Source organism: Canis lupus, chromosome 15, assembly GCF_011100685.1.
Source record: "Canis lupus familiaris isolate Mischka breed German Shepherd chromosome 15, alternate assembly UU_Cfam_GSD_1.0, whole genome shotgun sequence".
Taxonomy (NCBI): Eukaryota; Metazoa; Chordata; class Mammalia; order Carnivora; family Canidae; genus Canis; species Canis lupus.
Window position 1 is genome coordinate 29,333,594 of NC_049236.1, and position 20,865 is coordinate 29,354,458.

The 20,865-nt window shown below is 36.4% G+C and overlaps 1 long non-coding RNA gene across 1 annotated transcript in view; it reads right to left on the reverse strand.

The window, feature by feature from the left end:
- Nucleotides 1–479: 479 nt before the first annotated feature.
- Nucleotides 480–20,865, reverse strand: part of LOC111098894 — a 101,026-nt gene continuing 80,640 nt past the window's right edge. The window contains exon 4 of the long non-coding RNA XR_005369944.1: nt 480–544. This is a non-coding gene — a long non-coding RNA (uncharacterized LOC111098894). The remainder of the gene's footprint in view (nt 545–20,865) is intronic.

A 20,865-nucleotide genomic window follows, 5' to 3' on the forward strand; every position in this document is an offset into this window, starting at 1 on the left:
TTAATATATTTACTGTGCATTATATAAATTATGGCTTTTTGTCTATATGCTATAGTCTATTTTGCTCTTCTTTTGTATTTCCTATGATGTACAGGAAGGTTTGTATTTTTGTCCTTACTGGTTATCTTTATGCTAATACTTTTTTTAAATTGAGATATATTTGGCACAAAATATTTAGTTCACTTGTACAATGCAATAATTCTATATTTTTATATATTGTGAAATGATCACCATAATAAATCTAGTTAATATCCTTCACCACACATAATTACAAATTTTGTTCTTATGATGAGAACTTTTAAGATTTACTTTCAACAAATTTCTAATATGCTAATACTTTTTAAATGTTCTTATTACTTTGTTTCCTTACTTAGGCTTCAACTATTTGATTTGTCAAATATAATTATACCCCTAATACTTATGTGACAAGCAATAAGCTTATTCAACATTTTATTTCACCCTTCTCCCATTTTTTGTTACCTTATCTCTGCTTTGTAATTACATGTGCTTCTTCCATCCTTGTCTCCATCTTTTAGTCTTAAAGCTGCAATGAAATATATTCAGTGTTCAATTTTTATTTAATTCCTCATTAAGCCTTATAAAATTTTCAAACCAATTTTACCTTGAGCTTATCATAAATTATTCTGAAATGATTTCTCTTTTGTTTTTATTTCTGAGATGATTTTGCCTTCTTCTATTTCTTTCTAATTGACTCTCATTTCATATATTCCTGGTATTTGTCCACTTTTATTTCCATATTTTGTATTTCTAATGTGATGTGCTTGTTCATACCTGCAGACACTTGTTTAGGCTGTTTAATGAAGATTGAATGTTAACTGTTCTTCTGCTTCATTGTTGGTTTTGAAGAAAGACTATGAGGCATCTAAAAAAATCTCCACTTGCTAGAGACCGAATAACGTCTCTCCAAAATCCATATGTTGATGTTTAATCTCCAATATAACTGTATTTGGAGAAAAGGGTTTCAGCAGGCAATTAAGGTTGAATGGGTTCATAAAAGTGGAGTCTAATCCAATAGGGCTGGTGGCCTCATAAGAAGAAAAAGAGAAAGATTTCTCCCTTATTTTCCATAAACACACACCAAGGAAAAGTTATGTGAGCACATTCAAGAAGGTGGCCATCTGCAAGCCAGGAAAAGAGCCCCACCAGTACCTGATTATTCTGGCACACTGATCAGGCTTGCAGCCTTCAGAACAGTAATAAGAAAATTTCTATTGTTTCAGCCATCAGTCTATGCTATTTTATTATGGTAGCCAGAACCAAATACACCATTTTCATTTTTAATTTTCTTTTTATACTAGCTTTATATGGATATTGCATGCAGTGTTCTGTTTTGTTCAGCTCTATTCATCTCATATTTTCATACTCAAAAGTAATAGGATTATCTAAGCCAATGTTGAAAGTTTGGATTGTTTACTAGAATTTTTAGTTCAAAATCATCTTCTGTTACTATAGTGAAGTTTCTTTAATTGACAGTGCTATTTATTTTGGCAGGTACTGAGAGTCAGAATGGCTAGTATTTTATCTGATTGTGCAGGTCTTTTAATTTCTGTAGAATCTTCAACTCTGACCGCTTGCACCCTTCTTTTCTTTCACCAAGATTCCAAAGTATGCTTCCCTACTGAAAGTCTCCATTCTACCCTAGAAACTGGTGTTTTCCTAAACTTCCACTATTGGTTCTATGCACTTCGATTTCTTTTCAATTTTATCCTCCAGTAGCCAGAGCTCCTACCAATAAGGTCTCTGACCTGTTCATTCTCCACACTCCACTCTACTCAAGGTGTTGACTCCATTACTGTTTGTGATTTTATCAGTGTTTACCACTTTTAGGTCCCTATCTACTTTTCCTACTTTCTGCTCAATCTTTGACTGATTCCTTCACATTCATGTGTTTTGAGAATTAAGCCACTGAATTTGTATGTTTATTTTACTACCTATAGATAATTTGAGATTTGAATAGCCTTAGTGTTCTAATTACACCTTAGGTATCAACCACAGGTACCTTACTTGCTCTTCTCTTTGACCTACATGCATGGTTTTGTGGGAAATATGGGGATTTTTCTTTAAAAAAAAAAAAACTTTTATATAGGCAGTTGCCATTACATATAGGAAGATAGGAGTCATAATAATCTTTCTTATTCCTTATAACTATTTTATATGACAGATATAATAGCATTAAAGAAAATAACTGATTTAGAAGTCTACAAATCTAGCTCAAGAAAATATCTGTAAGTATAACGTGCCGTATGGTTCCCATCTGGTGTGCACTGGCTCAAAGCTAATCCATTACTGATTTCTTGGCCGATTTCTTCAGCCCTTTAATTCCAAGTGTTCCTTTGGCATTTCGCCTAAGTATATCTTTCCATCATGATCTTAATTTTGTTGGACTAGTTTCATTTGTTCTTAAAGTTCTATCACTCAGTTTACCCATCTTATTGCTTGGGAAAATATACACACTTCTACATCACTTCTCATGACAATATTACTTGGAAGCTTAAGAAACTGAGTTGACATTATATGAAGGATTTAAAGTGAAAGGTTTTTTAAAAGGAAGGGGATGACATTTTATCATTAACCTATTTTATCTTAGAAGGAATATGTTTAGGTGTTAATTGGTTATTTCAAGGTAATAGAGCAAGCTTATATGAATTTCTGGACCTTGAATAATAATACTTTCCTTATATCTCTTATGCCTGGATATCTCCTTCATCTCAAGAATTTTAAACTTCAAATGAAATTGTGTTCCTCAAAACTCTAAAACTACCAACTCACAAATACCTTTAAAAAAATGTTTAATGTCCAAAAAATGGGAGACTGGGATGAATCTTAACACCAGATGAGCATTCTAAGGTAGCAAATTAAAGAATACATTAGAAGCACATTTCTACCTGTCATTTCTGACATGAGGAGACATGTAAAAACTGGGAAATTATTACATGGGGAAATGCAAAAACTTGTTTAGTTGGTATGATTATGCTATTCCATTTAAGGATGTCGTGCCCTTAAATATTCTGGGAGGGGAATGAGAGGAAGTATTAGAAGTTTTTCCAGTAGGTATTGGTATGTGGGGACAACTTGTTCCCGTTTGATTCAGGCTCAGAGTAATTGTGACCCTGAATAAAAAGAAGGTAAATTAACATTCTTTTAGCATCTAATGGGGAACTAAAGCATTTAATAGAATCCCATTTTTTCCCCAACATAATGCACAATTGGCAGAGTTGCTAAACAATAAAAATAGTCATTGTAGACTTTCTGCTTCTGTGTTCACCGATTGCACTAAGAGTTGGAGATACGTTAGTCCAGTTCAGTTTCAATTATTCTGACTTCTCATTAGAGAAAGGATTGATAACTACAGTTTTGCTAATAGCATATAAAGCTTTTTGTGATCTAGATTTAATTTAAGCTAATTCCCAGCACAGCATGAACTACTGTACAGTCCACAGAATAAGACAACCTAATTTTCTCACTTCATGCAGTTAGCTACATAGAGGCTGTGCTATGAGCCATTTGCCATTCTCTTAGTGTGTGGATCTTAATTCACTCTCATTTATCACTTATTAAAATAAAAATCTGCCTATTTATAGAGTGTGCAAGTTAGAAGAAGGAAAGTTTGATAAATGGTTAGTTCAAATATTTTTAAACAATTTATAGGATAATCTAATTCTAGTTTCATGGCTGTTTTTCATTTACAGCAACATCTTCTGTAAATATAATCACTTGAATCATCTGAATATACTCCACTACTTTTCATCTAAAACAGCCTTTTTCAAAGGATATTACAAGCAACACTTGTTTCATAGTATGTTGGAGGATACTTAGAAATGTTAGATTAAAATAAAGTTAAATGTGCTTGTTTCTAATGAAACTTCTCATGATGTTTAATATGATAACGTATATCATGAATCTTTAAAAGTATTGTGGAGTAAGAAGTGTGTCTCAACTTAATTTGGCAACAATATCTTTTTATCATTGGTCTTCTCAAGGACCACCAATCATGAATTGGGAAATGCTGATCCAATTAAGACAACTTCATCTTAAAATATATAAGAATCAGCCAGGTCTTTCTTATTCCTACAATAGACATTAAACATACAGGTTCGAGAATTAATATAATATTCCAAGCAACATCTAATCTAAACTCAGATATTTATGCAAAAGGTATATGATAAAGCATTACCTATTACGTATGAACCTTAAAATTGATGCAAAAATGAATATTAAAAAAATGAGTGAATATGTGTTACTTATCTGTAAGAGACAACCAAAACAAAAAGAGAGAGTTCAAGGCAATATTTGGAAGTGATAACATATTAGTTAGTTAATGTTCCAGTATGGATTATTTTTATTTTTATTTTTTTACAAACACATTATATTCCAGCATTCTCTAAGAGAGGACAAGATTTTGAGAGACATGGAACTTGGGCATGTTCTGTTGGGAATAGGACAGTAGCAAATGAATTGAAGAATAAGAGGAAGAGGGACACCTGGATGGCTCAGTGGTTTAACCCCTGCCTTCAGCTCAGGGTGTGATCCGGGAGTCCCAGGATAGAGTTCCACATCAGGCTCCCTGCATGGAGCCTGCTTCTTCCTCTGCCTGTGTCTCTCCTTCTGTGTGTGTGTGTTTCTCATGAATAAATAAAAGTAAAATTAAAAAAAAAAAAAGAATAAGAGGAAGATGCAGAACCATTGTGTCAAAATGCTGAACCCATCATAACAGGCTCTATGAAGATAGGAGCACCTCTCAGACCTTGGTTGCAAGGGTATAGCAAAGAGCAGCAATCACAGAAGAAAATATGAAACAATCTGCTAACTTCAGTTTTTCCAATGAATAGTCTTAAGAGAGAGAAACATAGAGTTTTTATTTCTAGCACTTTTTAAAAGCTAGGGGTACCAACTGCTGCTCACTTTCCATCCCATCTCTTCTCTCTGAATACATGCAATTGTTTACCATAGACCTAAACATCCAGAAAGGGATTTAGAAAATATCCTAATGATACAGCATGGCTAAATGATACTCAGATAACTCTATAGTGGCAGGGGATACAGGTTACTGAAAACACCTAGGAATTCTTTAAAAAGTAAAACTATAATAATTAATATTATAATAATTACCATGCTTGAGTTAGAAGATCTAAAATTTACTACATGGCATGAACTGTTGTTCTAAAATACTATATATTAACTAATTTTAACTCTTAAGATCATTCTGTGAGGTAAAGATCATCATTATTCCTACTGAGGATAAAGAAGCTAGACCTAGGCAGGTGAAGTATATTGTCTAAAGAGGAAGATAATATATGTAAGTTTTCAAATCCAACTGTTCAATTCCAGATTCTTTGCTCTTAACAACTACAATCACTCTAAATTTTTTTCTGAAATTTGAGTTTTAATTGCCAGGAGTTGATAAATCTAATACAAGTAATTAATTTTTAAACTCCTAAATGAATCATTAATCACGCATCTTTTGCATACAATCAGTGCATTATTTCCCAGCTTTTTGAAAACCTATTCCAAATCAAAGGCAATGCCTACATCCTGGGTAGTGATATTTGGGGATGTGTCTTAGAGAGTAGAGGAGCATTTTTCTTCTGTCAAGATGAAGCTGAAATGGTGGAGAGGCAGGAAGGGGGAAGTTTGATTTGGTTTTTGTTTATCTCAGGAGCTCTCTGACAATCTGCTGAGCTGCTGTTTTATGCAGTGAGACTTTGCAGACCGTGTCAAGACAGCTTGCAGACAACTCATTTTTTATTTAGGAAATGTGTGCTTAATGGCTTCAGTGTCTGAGGTTTCCTTTGAATCAAATTTTGTAGTGTGCTTGCTTTGGTTTCATTTCATTTGGAATTTGGCAGAAGAGGAGTTGTGAATGAAAACTCCTCTTGTTTATGTACTTTTCTCTGTGCACAGAAGAGACCGAACATGAATTAATTATGATTCCATATGAAACCAATATCATGGTGACTGAAATCTTGATGTGACTTAATGTAATTTATTATGATACTATATCTTTTGATTGTATTTTCCCTGCTGTTCTCCATTTATAGAGCTATTACAGATCATTAATATTGGTGTAGTTTAGTATTTTTTATAGGCGGTGATGTAAGTTTATCTTATGCCAATGATATTTTTTTTTTAAGTCAGGACTGATAGTGCATGGTCTCCAAAACCAGTGTGTTTCAGATTCTACAGTTTTTTCTTTGATTTTTTGCACTACAAATTTGCAGTACTCATTACATGAATAACAATCATAGAAAATCTATAGTAATTATCTATCTGATATCTGCTAGTTAAATACATATAATGCCCAAGCAAATGTCAAATTCAAATATAAAGGATTATACTTAGGTATTAATGCCCTAGAATATAACTAAGCCCATCTCTTGTCTCTTCATCAAGATCCTCATATCTGCTTTTGAAGTCAATGAATTCTGAACTATAAATCTTTTTTCAGAAATAGAACAATGGATAAGAAACAGTCCCAGGGACATTTGGTATTATTGATCACAGCCTGTCATGATCATTCAGTTGTGTGGGTGAAATCTTACTTGTCAGAGGATATTTTCTTATTAAGTTGATGTGATTCTCTCACGGCAGGTTCTCAAGTTTTGAATGTCTGATGTGAATTCTTTGATTTCTTTTCAAAGACAGAAGAATCTTTTTGCTCTATGCCAAGCAGTTGTAAGCAGAAAATATAACAATTTTAGGAAATGGGTAATTAAACTCTAGTATTTCTTGAAAATATGGCTATAATAACTGACCACGGTATTTATTCTATCACTTATTTAGGCACATTTATTATTCCATTATCCAGGATACACAAAAGATGACATAAATGTGATAAAGATGTTCCAGATTTTATTCGATTTTGATCTGAAATGATAATCCAATCACATTCCATTGTGTTTCACATCATATTATTGACAACATCAATATAAATTCTGTATTTATTGACGCCTGGGTGGCTCAGCAGTTGAGTGTCTGCCTTCAGCTCAGGGCATGATCCTGGGGTCCTGGGATTGAGTCCCACATCGGGCTCCCTGCAGGGAGCCTGCTACTCCCTCTGCCTGTGTCTCTGCCTCTCTCTGTGTTTCTCATGAATAAATAAATAACATCTTTAAATAAAATTTTAAAATTCTGTATATTTTCTATAATATACTCTTAAAATAAAATTTTATCAGCATCTTCGTTTTTAGCAATAACAGATGTTATTAAATGTTAACATTAAAATGTCCTTAAGATTTAGAATTAGAATGACCTACCAGGGGCACCTGGCTGGCTCAGTCAGTGGAACATGTGACTCCTGATCTCCAGACCGTGATTTTTAGCCCCACATTGTGTGTAGAGATTTCTTAAAAATAAAATATTAAGAAAAAAATGTCCTACCAAGCTTAGAAAAGCAAAAGTCAAGAAGGGAAATGAGACATGTGATACTCTGAGAATTTATGTAGGGGTTATCTGGCCTAGTAAAGAGTGATTTTTTTTTTTAAGATTGTATTTATTTATTCATCAGAGACACAGAGAGAGAGGGGCAGAAAGATAGGTAGAGGGAGGGAGAACCAGGCTCCCAATGGGGAGCCTGATGCAAGACTCCATCCTAGGACCCTGGGATCATGCCCTGAGCCAAAGACAGGTGCTCAATCAGGTGTCCTGTGAAAAGTGATTCCGAAAGGTGAATCGATTTTTTTTAACTTAATACTTATATGTCCATTCAGTTATTTTTAGGAGACAAAACAGCATAAGTAATTCATCAAGTCATTAAGTAACTGTAATACATCTATACAATGTAATATCACTATCATATTCTTAGGAATATGAAGAAATTCTATTAATAGTAAATTTAAAAACTACTATATTGAACATTGTATGCCTTGTACCTATTAGTGGTAGCAAGAGCTAGATGCAACATTTGTCCTTTATCTTCAATGGGATATTTTAACATGCCCTAAACCACTGGACCTCTAAAAATTTTACCAAAGCTGCAGGCCATGAATTCCTATGAGATTTACTTCCCACTTTACTGTCACATTTAGTCTTACCAAGGAGTATAGAATAATTGTGATTACCTGTCTACCAGGTCCAAACAGAATATCATCAATTCAGGACACCAAAGTAATAGATAGTTGAATAGAGAAGCAATCAAGTTCCCAGTATACTAGATTATGACAGAGAGCTAAATAATTAAAATAGGCCTGAGGTAGGATAGTGAAAGTGTTTACTGTCCTTGACAGCTGAAAGTCAACTACTGTTCTTTGCTAACAGGTATAGAGAAAGAAGCATTAGCCAGATCAATAGTTATATACAAAGTGTCAAGGGGTATCAAAGATGTCAGGGCTCCCTTCATCAATATATTCCTCAAAGTCGAAGAGCATGGAAGTCCACCTGACTGTCCCAAAGAATACACTTAAGGAGTTGGTGAGCATATCTTATAGAAATCCACTGTAGCACTCTGATTTCTGTAAACCTTTTGACACTTTCCTCTACATTATTCCAAGGAATTTCTGGTATTTTAAGTACATTTTGGTATAGTCCAATTTGAGGTCCAGATATCAGTCAACAAAACAAGCTCTTAAAACCACTCCTAGATATTCAAACTAACACACTGAATCCAGAATCTCTGCTTAGTGAATCCATGTCAACTTATGCCAAATTAAATAGTACATTGCTTTCATTCTCATACACATTCCTCAGGCCTTTGTTGATGTAAACTGTCTAAATCTAGCACATCTTTTGGTATTTACGACACCTCCTCATTGTTCACGTTGTTCACAGGAGCCTGCCATAGGTCTAGAAGCAATGAGAGGTGGTAGAGGTAAATCCTTAAAAGGATCAACAATCTCCTACAAGGCAACTATAACAGGGAAAACCATTTTAATTGATCAAGAACATTTAATTGAACATTTTAATTGAACAAGAAAATAAATTCTCCAGCCAGGGAGGAAAGGCTATTTTTACTGGACAAGAGAGTTTAATAGACTTTATGGGTTCAAGGTAACCCGTTTCATTGTAATCTATTATAAATCCTTGACTTAATTTTCAGTGTCCCATTCCCTCCTAATTGATCCCCTAAATATATCAGAAGATACTTTTTGAGAATGTGAATTAAATTTGTGTTAAAAAAAAAAAAATTTGTGTTAAAACTTAACCACATAACAGGATTACACTTTGGATTTCTTTTCAAAAATACCATCCTGCAACAATAGGAAATATGGGTTTTTTTAAGATTTATTTATTTATTTAAGTGGGGAGAGGGGCAGAGGGAGAGGGAAGGAGAGAATCTCAAGCAGACTCCCCACTGAGTGCAGAGCCCAATGCAGGGCTTGATCTCACAAACTTGAGATCATGACCTGAGTCAAAATCAAGAGTTGGATGCTTAGCTGACTGAACCACCCAGGCACTTTTTGTTCTATATCCTTGACTTGGAAATTTAAAGCCCTGAGATAACCTTTTTTTTTTTTTTCACAAGTTCTCTAGCATACTTAGAAGAAATCAGCTATCATTATTATATTCCTTATTTATGTTAAAATGTTCTATTGCAACAACTACATGTTCACATAAAGACACTAGGCAATAGGTTATGGGTGTCCACAGGTGATAACGTAAGTAACCAATTGTTACCACATGCCAGTGATCCTTCACTATGGGAAAAGGGTTCATTAATGCCTTTAATCTGATTATATCAGAGAAGAAATTCCTCTCACTCTTAAAGTTCCATAGCCCTAAAGCCATTTCTGATACCAATAACTGTATCAGTTACAGTTTAGAGACACAAATAAATGATGAATGTTATATAACTAGGAAATTATTATAAACAATATACTTTACATAATTGTGAGAGGAACTGGGGAAGGAAAGGTCTGAAAAGATGAGCTAAGGAATCAACAAAAGTGTTCACTAACTAGTTCTGACACAGTTGAATGAGCTGAAGCTTGGAGAGATGGATGAAAGCCTGAAACATCTGGCTCCTGGAGAAATACCAAAAAGAAAAACTAGTACAAGCCTATCAAAGGAGCTGGACTTTCTGTGGCCACCACCTTTGTAAGTTCATAATCAAGCATGTTATAGTGAGTTTAGCTGCTCTGGGTTAGTAGGGTGGAAAAGAGTTGGGGAGATTCTAGACATGGAATAGGTAAGAGTAAGGACAAAAGGGATTCACTTAAGTGGGTCAGTCCCTCATAATCTCTAACCCACAATGTCCATCAGAGCATACCTGCCTCTCAAATATTATGCAAATTCACTTTTAACTGAATCTAATCTGGCAGAGCACAAGGATGGAGACTCTAGGAAATACAGTTTCTGATATAACCATGTTAATAGTAGGAAAATCCCACTCATTGAGTTAAGGAGTTTATGATGAGGCATACACTGTGCTAATCCTTTTATATGTATTTCTTTTATTTAATCTTCATAGCAACATTATGAAATTAGTGAGATATCTATCTTTACTTTTTACTTGAAAAATACTGAGAATGTAAAAATGATAATAAAACCACCCATAAATTCATTACTTATAAATACATAGAAAAGAAAAAGATGTCTCCTCCCTCCCTCCAATCTCATCTTGTACACCCCCACCCTGTATGTAACTATTGTCAAGCCTTTGTTATATTTTCCTCCTTACTCTGCTATGTTTGTGGGAGAATAAGAATATCTGGAGCAATTTTTATGGCTTAGTAACCAAAAGCCCTTACCATACTTTCTGGAAACCACATAAATTTCCCAGATTGGGGGCACCTGGGTGGCTCAGTGGTTGAGCATCTGCCTTTGGCTTGGCCATGATCCCATGGTCCTGGGATTGAGTTCCACCTCAGGCTCCCTGAAGGGAGCCTGCTTCTCCCTCTCTCTGTCTCTGCCTCTCTCTGTGTGGCTCTCACAAATTAAAAAAAAAAAAAAAAAGATTGTAATCTTCAGTAATGGAATAGGAAAACATGGAATATGATTGTGTAAATCCCAAAGTGGCATAGGAACTTGGAGCCTAAAACAATTTAATTTATGGAAATAAATAAATATGATATTTCTTTCACACCTGAGTTTATAAATTAACATTCATTCTGGTTACTTTATCTAGGGTTCTGGCATGAACTCCTTATTAACTCTTTTCCCCAGCTAAGCCATATCTATGGTAAGAATTACTCTAGTCCTTAATTATACATTAAACAGGTACCTTACTGGAATCTGCTAATACTCCAAGCTTAGCCCTCTTGGTCTTAAACCTCTGCTGTTTAAAAAAAAAAAAAAACAGGAAAGTAAAGCATGTGTTTCATCATCTTGCTTGGGATCAACTATGTTACTGTTTCATAATCCTTCCTTCCTTCCCTGTTCTTGCCATAATTTCCCTGTGGAAAGAGTGTAATTACTGATCACATTTGGGCTTGGCCATATAACCTGCTTTGACTGGTAGAATTTGAGTAAAAGTAGTGGTGTGTGGCTATGAGCAGAGAGCTGATCCTGACCTAGAGCCTGAAGCAAAGCTGCCTGGCTGACTTTCTAAGCCCTGAGTGGGAAAAAAAAAATCCCTGTATTGAAAAATCATAATATTTTCCAGTTGATTAATGTATAGTATGTTATCAGAATAAAAATTAGTCTAACTATGGGTATGGAAGGATAGAAGGTCTTCTCTCTAATAGGTGGGCAGAGAACTCAATATCATATGCATGTAAATGATAACATTCAGGAGAAAAATCTAATAATAAAGAGTCCAAATAAAGGTTTCTTAAGTAAAGTAATACTTGCCAAATTATCTTTAAATATTGACTGAATATAATAGCAACTGATAAGCTACCTGTCAAAGTGTATGGCTTATGGCCAAAATCATACTAAAAGGAAAATTTATAGTAGTAAATATTTTCATTATCAAATGAAAATGGAAGCAAATATCAAAATGCTCAACTCAAAAAGTTGGAGAAACATCATAAAAAAAGTCTAAGGAATGCAAGAGGAAAGAAATAATAAAGATGAACACAAACATTAATCAATTAAAAAATAGCAATAAAGAGTGGATTTAAGGACCATTTTTAAAAAGCATTAGTCAAATTTCTAATAAGTCTAATTAAGATAAAGGGTAAACATAGAGATATAAAATTAAGAATAAAAAAGCAAATACAAAACTGATGAGAAAGTAAGAAATGATAAGAGACATTTTGACATGTGACAAAGTTGAAATATCAAACTTTCAAAACAAGAAACCAACATCTTAGGGAACAAAATTCTAAAATTGTTTTTTAATATAAGATCAACCTACAACTTCGTAATTAACAGTAAAACAATAAAAACACTAGATAAATGCACATTAAAATTAGAGGTAGTAAAAGTTTACCCAGTATCATCACTTTAATACAACATTATTCTGGGAAACTTTCCCCAATGGAAAAATTAAGAAGAAATGAAAAGTCAATTATTCCTTATTCCTTGAAAATGATTATCTTCCAATTAAAGCAAAATAAATAAATAAATAAATAAATAAATAAATAATAAATAAATAAAATAAAAATAAAATAACACCCCTAGAAACAAAAGGAAAATTTATAGAAGAGTCAATAAAGAGGTATATACTAAAGAAGCCTACAAAAATCAAGCATTGGTGCTATATAATCCAAGAACAAAGTAAATATTTTAATTAGAGAAAATATGTATCTAATTCACAATTGCTCACAAAAATATAAAATACATAAAAACCAAACTTACAAAGAAATATTCTGGACATACATGAAAAAAAAATCTATAAAATCTCACTCAGCATCTAAAAACAAGACTGGAGTGATTAGAAAACTACACTATGCCTTAACTGAGAAGAAAAGACTTTAAGAGTTTCTCTAATTATTAAGTAGGTTTAATGCTATTTAAATCATATCCTAAAGTGACTGTTTTTAGAAATTGACAAAATACTTCCAAAGGTTATCAAGAAGAGTGAATGGATTAAAAGACACATGAAAACTTTTGAAAAGTAAGGAGGGAGATTTGCTATGACTGATACTAAAAATAATTAAAACTGCAAAAGCTATAAATAGATTATTATGTAAGAATTGACATAAAAGTAGATGAACAGAATGAAACAAAATTTCCAGAAACAGAACTTCATGATGATGTTAGATAATAACAAAAGTAGTATCATAAATCTTTTGGGGAAAAGGAGGACAGAGAGAGAGAGAGAGAGGGAAGTTTATTCAATATATAATGCTGAGATTATTGGTTACTAGTTTGTGGGGAGGGGGGAATATCATATAATCACCTAACAATATACATAAATATTAATTCCAAATTAATGGAAGTATTACTTGAAAATAATATAATAAAAAGAGAACACATTTGGTAAAGATTTGACAGATCTCAAAGTAGAAAAATACTTTTTTTTAGTTAATGCCCTTATTTTTTTATTTTAAAATTTATAAACACCAAAAGCAGTGAGAATAGCACAAATTCCTGCATTTCCATATCCAGCTTCAGCAATTAACTACATTCTGCAACCTTCTGTGACAACGACAAACCAAGTTGTACAAGGAAAATTCTACATATTTGACTGAGCATTATGTTGAAAGAAAAAAAGAAGTTAAAATCCAAATAATGTATTTTCTAGAAGGTCTTTATTTTTTCTGATTTTTATTTTTTTATTTAGAAGGTCTTTAAAATCTGATGGAGAAGATTTCCGGTGAAAATTAGCTAGATAAAAGTAATTATACTCTATATGAAACTCAACAAAAGTAAAAAATACAGCATCTTCAGTTAAATAAAATAAACACCTACAAATTCAATATAGAAACTAAGAAAAATATTTGCCAAACATGAAACTCTTTGGATCAAATGAGAGAGGATATAACCTTCTATGCTTCAGGGAAGAATTTTCAAGAAGTATATGATGCAGCTCTGTAAGGTCCCAGCATTCTTTGCTTGTACTGGTAAGAGTCATAGTCATGTGCCAGGGACAGTGGGAGTAAACAAGGTCCCTCTGGGCACCTGGTTCCATATTGCAGAACAACAGAGTGCCTGCCTTCTTAGAAGTTAATACACTTAAAATGAAAAATAAGAAATAAACATAGTGAGAAGGAAAAAGCAAAACAGTCTTTGTAGTAGATATGACTCTATATTTGGAAAACACAAGAGAACAAACTGAAAAATATAGTGGATACAATGGGAAAAAAAAAAAAAAACATGAATCAGGAGATGGATTACAAAATCAAAATATAAAAGGAACAGCTTTCCGTATAGAAACCAAAGTGAGTTAGAAAATTTAATGGAGGGCAGGCCCGGTGGTGCAGCAGTTTGGTGCCACCTGCGGCCCAGGGTGTGATCCTGGAGACCCGGGATCGAGTCCCGCATCAGGCTCCTTGCGTGGAGCCTGCTTCTCCCTCTGCCTGTGTCTCTGCCTCTCTCTCTCTCTCTCTTTCTCTCTCTGTGTGTGTCTCTCATGAATAAATAAATAAAATCTAAAAAAAAAAAAAAAAGAAAATTTAATGGATAAACAGATCTTATTTTCAATAGAAATAACAAAAGAAGATAAAACCTTCAGGGAGAAACACAACAAGAATTGTGTAGGGCGAGGACAGGGGAAGAGCAAGTTCTTGACTAAGCAGCACTGGAAAGCTCCAGGGGAAGCTGAGGGACTTACAGTATATAGAACCAGAGGACACCCCTCCTTGTTTTGTTTTTTTGTTTTCTCTTTGCTTTTTCTTTTCTTTCTACCTTTTTCCAGTACAACGTGTTTTTAGCCACTCTGCACTGAGCAAAATGACTAGAAAAAAGAACTTACCACAAAAGAATCAGGAGGGGGAAGATGGGGGGAGGAGGGGCAAGATGGGGGAAGAGCAGGGTCCCCAAATCACCCGTCCCCACCAAATTACCTAGATAACCTTCAAATCATCCTGAAAATTGATGAATTCGGCCTGAGATTTAAAGAGAGATCAGCTGGAACGCTACAGTGAGAAGAGTTCGCGCTTCTATCCAGGTAGGAAGACGGGGAAAAAGAAATAAAGACACAAAAGGCCTCCGAGGGGGAGGGGCCCCGCGAGGAGCCGGGCTGAGGCCGGGGCGAGTGTCCCCAGGACAGGAGAGCCCCGTCCCGGAGGAGCAGGAGCTGCACCGACCTTCCCGGGGGAAAGGGGCTGCAGGGAGGTGGAGCAGGACCCAGGAGGGCGGGGATGCCCTCGGGCTCCCGGGGACACTAACAGACACCTGCGCCCCGGAGAGTGCGCCGAGCTCCCTAAGGGCTGCAGCGCGCACGGCGGGACCCGGAGCAGCTCGGGGGGCTCGGGGGCGGCTCCGCGGAGGGGGCTGTGCGGCCGGGAGCGCGAATCCAACAGCGCAGGCCCCGGAGCTCAGGGCGCCGGGACACAGGATCCGGCCTCCCCCGGGACAGGCAGAGGCCGGGAGGGCCCAGGACAGCGAGGACGCTCCTGCCCCAGCTGAGCAGATCAGCGGCCCCGCCCCGGAGCCTCCAGGCCCTGCAGACCGAGAGCTCCGTGGTTCCTGCCGGAGCTGAATCCAGGTTTCCAGAGCTGGCCCCGCCACTGGGGCTGCTGCTCCTGGGGCCTCACGGGGTAAACAACCCCCACTGAGCCCTGCACCAGGCAAAGGCAGAGCAGCTCCCCCAGGTGCTAACACCTGAAAATCAGCACAGCAGGCCCCTCCCCCAGAAGACGAGCTAGACCGACCAGTTCCAGGGGAAGTCAAGGGACTTAAAGTATACAGAATCAGGAGATACTCCTCCGTGTTTTGTTCTGTTTTGTTTTGTTGATTTCTCATTGCTTCCCCCACCCTTTTTTCCCCTTTCTTTCTTTCTCTTTTTCTTCTCTTTTTTCTTTTTTTTTTTCCTTTTTTCTTTTTTCTTTTTCTCTTTTCTTTCCTTCTCTCTCTCTCTTTTTCTCCTTTTCCCAATACAACTTGTTTTTGGCCCCTCTGCACTGAGCAAAATGACTAGAAGGAAAACCTCACCTCAAAAGAAAGAATCAGAAACAGTCCTCTCTCCCACAGAGTTACAAAATCTGGATTACAATTCAATGTCAGAAAGCCAATTCAGAAGCACTATTATACAGCTACTGGTGGCTCTAGAAAAAAGCATAAAGGACTCAAGAGACTTCATGACTGCAGAATTTAGATCCAATCAGGCAGAAATTAAAAATCAATTGAATGAGATGCAATCCAAACTAGAAGACCTAACGACGAGGGTTAACGAGGTGGAAGAACGAGTGAGTGACATAGAAGACAAGTTGATGGCAAAGAGGGAAACTGAGGAAAAAAGAGATAGACAATTATAAGACCATGAGGATAGATTAAGGGAAATAAACGACAGCCTGAGGAAGAAAAACCTACGTTTATTTGGGGTTACCGAGGGCGCCGAAAGGGACAGAGGGCCAGAATATGTATTTGAACAAATTCTAGCTAAAAACTTTCCTAATCTGGGAAGGGAAACAGGCATTCAGATCCAGGAAATAGAGAGATCCCCCACTAAAATCAATAAAAACCGTCCAACACCTCGACATTTAATAGTTAATCTTGCAAATTCCAAAGATAAAGAGAAGATCCTTAAAGCAGCAAGAGACAAGAAATCCCTGACTTTTATGGGGAGGAGTATTAGGGTAACAGCAGACCTCTCCACAGAGACCTGGCAGGCCAGAAAGGGCTGGCAGGATATATTCAGGGTCCTAAATGAGAAGAACATGCAACCAAGAATACTTTATCCAGCAAGGCTCTCATTCAGAGTGGAAGGAGAGATAAAGAGCTTCCAAGACAGGCAGGAACTGAAAGAATATGTGACCTCCAAACCAGCTCTGCAAGAAATTTTAAGGGGCACTCTTTAAATGATACGCTGGAACAGATGGATTTCACAGATACCTACAGAACTTTACATCCAAACTCAACTGAATACACATTCTTCTCAAGAAGATTTAGAACTAAATCATAACAAGAAGTTTGGAGGGACCTCAAACACGTGGAGGTTAAGGACCATCCTGCTAAAAGATGAAAGGGTCAACGAGAAAATTAAGGAAGAATTAAAAAGATTCATGGAAACTAATGAGAATGAAGATACAACCCTTCAAAATCTTTGGGACGCAGCAAAAGCAGTCCTAAGGGGGAAATACATCGCAATACAAGCAATACAAGCATCCATTCAAAAACCGGAAAGAACTCAAATACAAAAGCTAACCTTACACATAAAGAAGCTAGAGAAAAAACAGCAGACAGATCCTACACCCAGCAGAAGAAGAGAGTTAATTAAGATTTGAGCAGAACTCAACGAAATCGAGACCAGAAGAACTGTGGAACAGATCGACAGAACCAGGAGTTGGTTCTTTGAAAGAATTAATAAGATAGATAAACCATTAGCCAACCTTAGTAAAAAGAAGAGAGAGAAGACTCAAATTAATAAAATCATGAATGAGAAAGGAGAGATCAATACCAACACCAAGGAAATACAAACAATTTTGAAAACATATTATGAACAGCTATACGCCAATAAATTAGGCAATCTAGAAGAAATGGACGCATTCCTGGAAAGCCACAAACTACCAAAACTGGAACAGGAAGAATCAGAAAACCTGAACAGGCCAATAACCAGGGAGGAAATTGAAGCAGTCATCAAAAACCTCCCAAGACACAAGAGTCCAGAGCCAGATGGCTTCCCAGGAGAATTCTATCAAACATTTAAAGAAGAAATCATACCTATTCTACTAAAGCTGTTTGGAAAGATAGAAAGAGATGGAGTACTTCCAAATTCGTTCTATGAGGCCAGCATCACCTTAATTCCAAAACCAGACAAAGACCCCACCAAAAAGGAGAATTACAGACCAAATTCCTGATGAACATGGATGCAAAAATTCTCAACAAGATACTAGCCAATAGGATCTAACAATACATTAAGAAAATTATTCACCATGATGAAGTAGGATTTATCCCTGGGACACAAGGCTGGTTCAACACTCGTAAAACAATCAATGTGATTCATCATACCAGCAAGAGAAAAACCAAGAACCATATGATCCTCTCATTAGATGCAGAGAAAGCATTTGACAAAATACAGCATCCATTCCTGATCAAAACTCTTCAGAGTGTAGGGATAGAGGGAACATTCCTCGACATCTTAAAAGCCATCTATGAAAAGCCCACAGCAAATATCATTCTCAATGGGGAAGCACTGGGAGCCTTTCCCCTAAGATCAGGAACAAGACAGGGATGTCCACTCTCACCACTGCTATTCAACATAGTACTGGAAGTCCTAGCCTCAGCAATCAGACAACAAAAAGACATTAAACGCATTCAAATTGGCAAAGAAGAAGTCAAACTCTCCCTCTTCACCAATGACATGATACTCTACATTGAAAACCCAAAAGCCTCCACCCCAAGATTGCTAGAACTCATACAGCAATTTGGCAGCGTGGCAGGATACAAAATCAATGCCCAGAAATCAATGGCATTTCTATACACTAACAATGAGACTGAAGAAAGAGAAATTAAGGAGTCAATCCCATTTACAATTGCACCCAAAAGCATAAGATACCTAGGAATAAACCTCACCAAAGAGGTAAAGGATCTATACCCTAAAAACTATAGAACACTTCTGAAAGAAATTGAGGAAGACACAAACAGATGGAAAAATATTCCATGCTCATGGATTGGCAGAATTAATATTGTGAAAATGTCAATGTTACCCAGGGCAATTTACACGTTTAATGCAATCCCTATCAAAATACCATGGACTTTCTTCAGAGAGTTAGAACAAATTATTTTAAGATTTGTGTGGAATCAGAAAAGACCCCGAATAGCCAGGGGAAATTTAAAAAAGAAAACCATAGCTGGGGGCATCACAATGCCAGATTTCAGGTTGTACTACGAAGCTGTGGTCATCAAAACAGTGTGGTACTGGCACAAAAACAGACACATAGATCAATGGAACAGAATAGAGAACCCAGAAGTGGACCCTGAGCTTTATGGTCAACTAATATTCAATAAAGGAGGAAAGACTATCCACTGGAAGAAAGACAGTCTCTTCAATAAATGGTGCTGGGAAAATTGGACATCCACATGCAGAAGAATGAAACTAGACCACTCTCTTGCACCATACACAAAGATAAACTCAAAATGGATGAAAGATCTAAATGTGAGACAAGATTCCACCAAATCCTAGAGAAGAACACAGGCAACACCCTTTTTGAACTCGGCCACAGTAACTTCTTGCAAGATACATCCACGAAGGCAAAAGAAACAAAAGCAAAAATGAACTATTGGGATTTCATCAAGATAAGAAGCTTTTGCACAGCAAAGGATACAGTCAAAAAAACTAAAAGACAACCTACAGAATGGGAGAAGATATTTGCAAATGACATATCAGATAAAGGGCTAGTTTCCAAGATCTATAAAGAACTTCTTAAACTCAACACCAAAGAAACAAACAATCCAATCATGAAATGGGCAAAAGACATGAAGAGAAATCTCACAGAGGAAGACATAGACATGGCCAACATGCACATGAGAACATGCTCTGCATCACTTGCCATCAGGGAAATACAAATCAAAACCACAATGAGATACCACCTCACACCAGTGAGAATGGGGAACATTAACAAGGCAGGAAACCACAAATGTTGGAGAGGATGCGGAGAAAAGGGAACCCTCTTACACTGTTGGTGGGAATGTGAACTGGTACAGCCACTCTGGAAAACTGTGTGAAGGTTCCTCAAAGAGTTAAAAATAGATCTGCCTTACGATCCAGCAATTGCACTGCTGGGGATTTACCCCAAAGATACGGATGCAGTGAAACGCCGGGACACCTGCACCCCGATGTTTCTAGCAGCAATGTCCACAATAGCCAAACTGTGGAAGGAGCCTCGGTGTCCAACGAAAGATGAATGGATAAAGAAGATGTGGTTTATGTATACAATGGAATATTACTCAGCCATTAGAAATGACAAATACCCACCATTTGCTTCAACGTGGATGGAACTGGAGGGTATTATGCTGAGTGAAGTAAGTCAGTCGGAGAAGGACAAACAGTGTATGTTCTCATTCATTTGGGGAATATAAATAATAGTGAAAGGGAATATAAGGGAAGGGAGAAGAAATGTGTGGGAAATATCAGAAAGGGAGACAGAACATGAGAGACTCCTAACTCTGGGAAACAAACTAGGGGTGGTGGAAGGGGAGGAGGGCGGGGGGTGGGGGTGAATGGGTGACGGGCACTGGGGGGGGGGGCACTTGACGGGATGAGCACTGGGTGTTATTCTGTATGTTGGTAAATTGAACACCAATAAAAAAATAATTTATTAAAAAAAGAATTGTGTAGGGCTTGTACAAAGAAAATTTTAAAACCCCACTGAGTCATATTTAAAAGAATAAATGGAAACACAAAATTTGTTTGTGGAAACCAAATTTTCACATTGAAAGGATAAATGTCTCTAAATTAATCTATTATAGCAGTTATGACCAGAAACAAAATATATGAGAGCAAAATATTAATTTTAATCTGTTAAAATAAGCATGCAGAATTGCCAAGAAAATTAAGAAAATTGAGGGCAGAACCCTACAGAGTATAATAATAGAGTTAGGTAATTTAGCTCGGGATAAGTAAAGTAACACATTCAGCGCTCTCAAATAAAGCAGAAGAATCACCTAGGATGCATGTTAAGTCTGAAATTTCCCTGTAGGTCATACATTAAAAATTCTGATTTTCTGGGTCAAGGCTAGAGCATGGAAATATGTATTTTTTATAACAAGAGTCCCAGATGATTCTCATACAAGTCCAAATATCCTTCCTTAACTAATCTACCAATTTAACGAAGGAATTCTACTTTCACTGTAAAACATACCATCTGATACCCTCTGTGTACTGAAAATGAAAACAGTGAAAACAGCCAACCAGTTGTGTTC